The sequence below is a fragment of the Electrophorus electricus genome, chromosome 21 (assembly GCF_041902795.1).
Source record: "Electrophorus electricus isolate QZ-2024a chromosome 21, ASM4190279v1, whole genome shotgun sequence".
Lineage (NCBI taxonomy): Eukaryota > Metazoa > Chordata > Actinopteri > Gymnotiformes > Gymnotidae > Electrophorus > Electrophorus electricus.
This window is the reverse complement of record NC_137517.1, coordinates 13,091,501-13,097,500: the sequence shown is the minus strand read 5'-3', so window position 1 is coordinate 13,097,500 and position 6,000 is coordinate 13,091,501. Positions and strand designations below refer to the sequence as shown.

At 39.1% G+C, this 6,000-nt stretch overlaps 1 long non-coding RNA gene and 1 pseudogene across 2 annotated transcripts in view; one reads left to right on the top strand and one right to left on the bottom strand.

Moving 5' to 3' along the window:
- The window catches only part of LOC145652852 (uncharacterized), a 6,184-nt gene extending 1,538 nt beyond the window's left edge, over positions 1 to 4,646 (top strand). Inside the window, exons 2-3 of one of the 2 annotated variants that reach the window (XR_014119122.1) lie at positions 588 to 907; positions 1,291 to 4,646. This is a non-coding gene — a long non-coding RNA (uncharacterized LOC145652852). Of the gene's footprint in view, positions 1 to 587 lie in introns of both variants that reach the window. The other variant, XR_014119121.1, reaches the window with a different exon arrangement.
- LOC145652840 (NACHT, LRR and PYD domains-containing protein 12-like) overlaps positions 1 to 6,000 on the bottom strand; it is a 362,627-nt pseudogene that overhangs the window by 89,601 nt on the left and 267,026 nt on the right.

Sequence of the window (6,000 nt, the reverse complement as noted above, 5' to 3'; positions counted from 1 at the left end):
TTTTATTTTAACATGCCTCAAATAATGGGTATTTTATTTAATAGTAATCTATTTTAAAGAGGATTTTAGGTAGTTTTTTGGTTTTTGGTTTCTCACAGTCATAATTGTTAGGTTAAGTGTCATGGAAATGATCTAGTGTACAATTTATTATGATTATTATATTTCAGTGCTATAAATGTAATGCAGTTTGGTCTTTAATGGAGTATCACTCATAAATATACTTAACTAAGGCTTGTTTTGTTCCAATAGTTTAAAAGCAGGTCTGTGTTCTGTCCATGTGTGAAGACTTGATAGGGAATCATACAGGCTTTAGTCATAATCTACAGCAGGAATTTATAGGAACTTACTGGGGAAAAATGATTTGGGTCTCACTCACCTGTTTCCAGTCACTGAGATCCTCAAGCTCACGTTTGTTAATTTAGTTACTGTTGAGTGTAAATGTCATTATACTGGTCCCAGTCAGAACGTGGTGAATTACTAGTCTCCTCTCTGTTGAGTGTAAATGTCATTATACTGGTCCCAGTCAGAACGTGGTGAATTACTGGTCTCCTCTCTGTTGAGTATAAATGTCATTCTATTGGTCCCAGTCAGATTACTGGTCTCCTCTCTGAAGCAGCAGGTGCCCTTTACCATATGGCTGGCACAGGAAACCCTTACACAGGTAATATCCTCACATATGTGTATGATCACATCCTTACACAGGTAATATCCTCATATATGTGTATGATCACATCCTTACACAGGTAATATCCTCACATATGTGTATGAACACATCCTTACACAGGTAATATCCTCATATATGTGTTTGATCACATCATTTCACAGGAAATATCCTCATATATGTGTATGATCACATCATTTCACAGGAAATATCCTCATATATGTGTATGATCACAACCTTACACAGGTAATATCCTCATATATGTGTTTCGTGACAACCTTACACAGGTAATATCCTCATATATGTTTATGATCACAACCTTTCACAGGTAATACCCTCATATGATCACAACCTTACACAGGTAATATCCTCATATATGTGTATGATCACAACCTTTCACAGGTAATATCCTCATATATGTGTATGATCACATCCTTACACAGGTAATATCCTCATATTTGTATATGATCACAACCTTTCACAGGTAATACCCTCATATGATCACAAACTTACACAGATAATATCCTCATATATGTGTATGATCACAACATTACACAGGTAATATCCTCATATATATGTATGATCACAACCTTTCACAGGTAATACCCTCATATCACAACCTTACACAGGTAATATCCTCATATGTATATAATCACAACCTTACACAAGTAATATCCTCATATATGTGTATGATCACAACCTTACACAGGTAATATCCTCATATATGTGTATGATCACATCCTTACACAGGTAATATCCTCATATTTGTGTATGATCACAACCTTTCACAGGTAATACCCTCATATGATCACAACCTTACACAGATAATATCCTCATATATGTGTATGAACACAACCTTACACAGGTAATATCCTCATATATGTGTTTGATCACAACCTTACACAGGTAATATCCTCATATATGTGTATGATCACAACCTTTCACAGGTAATATCCTCATATAATCACAACCTTACACAGGTAATATCCTCATGAGATCCTGATGACACGTGAAAACCTTCTTTGCTGTCTTTGTTTACCAGATCCCTTTTTTTCTCAGACTCCTTCCTGTTTACAGATGTTGCTCGGTTTCTGTATTTATTAGATGCTACATTATTAGGAAAAATACGTTCCACTCAAGGTTATAGTTGATTTCTCAGGATGATGTGATGTCTCAGATTAGAAGTCTAAAGAGTCCATAAACCCAGACCAGCACAACAGTGGCCCCTCCTAGTGTGAAGAGGGTGCTCCACCCCCAAACATCCAGGCCCCACCCTCCAGCACCCGAGCTCCTCCCTCCTGCAGACCCAGATTTACAGCGTGCCAAACCCACCAGAAAGCACAAAGAGCACCTCACACCATCAGCAGAACCAAGTACAAGGAAACTGCAACCTCAACTAATTCCACTCACTGCCTACAGTTCCCAAAAACACTTGCAAGTCTCTGAAAATACCAGTTTATACAGGAGGGGATTAACAGAGATTATATTATGTGCACAAGAAGAGGGTGGGGGCTCATGATAATGAAATGGCTACATCTGGTCAGAGCAGTTAATGGAACAATCTTCAACTCAAAAAATACAATAAATAAAAATGTATTAGTTTGTAATAATGTGCAAATTCTTAGTCATTGCTTGGATTTATTGTGTTAAATGAAGAGCAATGCAACATTATTCAGTGTGACAAGCAATAAGCAAAAAGCATTTTGCTTATTCCTGCTGGGTCTTTCATTCATAAAGTCTTAATTCTGAATGTGTTAGATGATGTCAATGTTACCTAATCATGTAGAGCTAGGCGTGTTACAATAGAAAAGCTGAATATAAGTGTGAAGGGAACTCAAGGGATTGGGACTAAACAGCTGTGTAGCCTTAAGAAAACCACTTATCAGTGAGGCTAACTGGCAAAAATAGCTTCAATTTGATAGGGAGCATAAAGATCGGACTCTGCAGCAATGGAAGAAGGTAATGTGGTCTGATGAGTCCACATTTACCCTCTTCCAGAGTGATGGGCGCATCAGTGTAAGAAGAGAGGCGGCTGAAGTGATGCACCCATCATGCCTAGTGCTTACTGTACAAACCTGTGGGGGCAATGCTATGATCTGGGGTTGCTACCGTTGGTCAGGTCTAGGTTCAGCAATGTTATGTGCCCAAAGAATAAGGTCAGCTGACTACCTGAATATACTGAACGACCAGGGTATTCCATCAATGGATTTTTTCTTACCTGACGGCACGGACAATTCCAGGATTCGTCGGGCTCAAATTGTGAGAGAGTGGTTCAGGGAGCATGAGACATCATTTTCACACATGGATTGGCCACCACAGAGTCCAGACCTGAACCCCACTGAGAATCTTTGGGATGTGCTGGAGAAGACTTTGTGCAGTAGTCCAAATCTCCCATCATCTATACAAGATCTTGGGGAAAAATTAATGCAACTCTGGCCAGAAATAAATGTTGTGACATTGCAGAAGCTTGTGGAAACAATGCCACAGTGAATGCATGCCATAATCAAAGCTAAAGGCGGTCCAACGAAATTTTAGAGTGTGTGACCTTTTTTTTGGCCAGGCACTGTATATGCCCAGCAGTGCTCTTCTGCCTTGTGGTGTGTGATATTTGTGGACAGAAAGAGGGGAGGGGCTCCTAGCTTTATAAAGCCTGTGGTTTGCATTAATGAACACCTGGGTCATCGCCTGTTGTTTCTGCATGCTGAGGTCAGTATGACCTCATAAGTGAAAAGGTATTAGGATGAGAACAAGCATAGTGCCCTACAGGTATATGTTTGTGTGCACATGTGTAGATGTTAGTGACATGTTTACATTCATATTGTTCACATAATGTTTAATAGTGGTGTCTCCCTGGCAATGTAAACATCCCAGTGTTAGTGAGAGATGGCTCAGACATTGGGCTAAACCACACTGATCCTGCTTGCTGCGTGAGAGAAACAGCTGGCAGGATCAGTGTGGTTTAGCTCCATGTTTGAGCCATCTGACTCTGACCAAGAGTCTCTTCAACAGGAAAATGGACCACAATAAAATCTTATCGATGACAAAATAGTGTGTCCAAAACTCCAGCTGGTTGAGCTAAGATTCACTCAGTTATAAAGAGGCTGAATTATGTGTACTCTTCATTAAAGTGGGTGGTGTTCCCTTAATTAAAGTGGGTTGTGTACTCTTAATTAAAATGGGTGGTGTTCTCTTAATTAAAGTGGGTGGTGTACTCTTAATAATCCCTTAGAGCAATGCTGGTTGTGGAAGCTTTTGAAGCTGACTCAGGGGCGCCGTCAGGGATTTTGGGCCCCATGAAAAGATATGACACTGGGCTCCACCTTCCCATCACCCCAGGCCACGCCCACCCTGAAAATGTAGCATTGTGCATGTAGTGGAATTCACTATTTGATGTAAGACTGAAATCATCTATAAGAAAAGTGCTAAAGACCATATTTTACAGTTTATGGAAGCTTTCTAGTCTTTTAAAAACAGAGATCTTTTCCAACACTAATGAATTTATTTCTCATGGGAATAATCCAGTGTGATCTGCCTTAGACTTATACAGAGGCCTTGAAACCACCTGCATCAGAGCCTCTGTTTTGCACATATAGACTCAAAAAGGTCTCTGACCTTAAGATACCCCAGAAACATTATTCATCTTTATGCTTTCAGACAGTCTTGCACCACTCTGCACGTGTGACAGGGAGCTTCAAAGCCTATTTTAATTAGATCACAGATCGTCTCATGAAAATACAGATTAACGTTTGGCCTTTCCTTTGCCTCAAAACATTTGATCACCTCATTCCCCCCTTTCATGATTTTGTCATGAACTATTGTCCCGCTGTCTCTATTTAATGTGTCATTGTTTTATATAAATGTTAACAATGTTGTGACTTTAGTTTATTATTTCTAATATGAACTATTGAATTTAACTGCGTGCCCTGTAACATTATTTTCTTACTTATGTGGCCAACATCCATTGGGCATGGCGAAGGTTTCTTATATTATCACACAAATATCTTAGGTTATACAGTTACTTCAGTTTATAAATTATGTTAATACTGTTATTTGGAATAAAATTACAGCAGGATTCTCCGAACAGAACACATACACCTCCCCTCTCGGCCAAAAACTTATCCAGAGCTATACGATTTTGCCAGGTCATTAATGACATAGCTTCCAATTGCACCGCCACTGCTATTAGTGCATCAGTATAATTAATAAAATGATGCTGATTATAGTATATGTAATTTATCCAATCAATAGTTTTGTTTATAGTAAACCACCAGAGAATTGATTCAGATCCCGCAGCAATTTGATTTCTAGCCTTAAATTAATCCGAAGCCCCCCTATGAACTCCAATAGCATCAATGATACTTTATCATCCAAACTACCCTTCGGTGCCTCACGTTGCTGAACACAATGATAAGCATCGTTGTGTGGGAAGTACAGCTTCAGGTACAGGAACCATAGGAAATGACACAATCAACATGACTCTTACCCCCACATACCCAATGAGCATCCGGAATTACGACACCATCATATTTCTGCATGAGACGTGCATGATTAACCAGGTCTTGTTCTACAAAAGTTCCATTGGAGTTGTCAAAATAATGGGTATTGTTAAAAGTTGAAATATAACAGGTTCAGTGTAATCCATAATCCAAATCCTACAACATTTCCTTGTGAAATTTCCCACATTTTTCCTCCTGTACAATAAAAACAATCAGGACACACTGTGGAATTCATCACAGTAATACTTTTTTTCTTACAGTTGTAGCTTTCTGCACAGGTGTCTGCCTCCAATTCTCTGAGCTCAATGAGTTAATTCTGTTCACCAATATGGACGTAGCCAGCCCTCTATCCCAGTAAACCTGTCTCTTGTCTGTCATTATTCAAATCTTTAACCCTACACACCGCCTCCCATCATCCAGCGCTGGCGGTGGTTCAAACGGTCCCCATGGCAAGCGCTCCACTCCAACTGTTGCTCTTACAGGCACTTGGCTAAACAACAACTGCAGCCAACAGAGCCCTTTTCCAAATCCTCCTTATTCCTTATTCATCCAATTTATGTCACTTAGTCAGCCGATACAATTTAACATTTATTAAGTCTAGCGATTTCCGACACGCCACACCTGCAGAGTTTCTATATATTTTCTCAAGCCAAAAATGCATTTGCACTCCCTGCATCTCATTTAACAAATTGCTATCCATGTGATTATTTTAGTCGCAAATCTATTCACTTGATTCTAAGTTATTTTGTTAGATTTAACTGCTTATTGATTATTGAATATTGATTTAGCCAGAACTTACTTGGGTAAATTAGATATTCAGTGTTCCAAAAATACTATTAACCG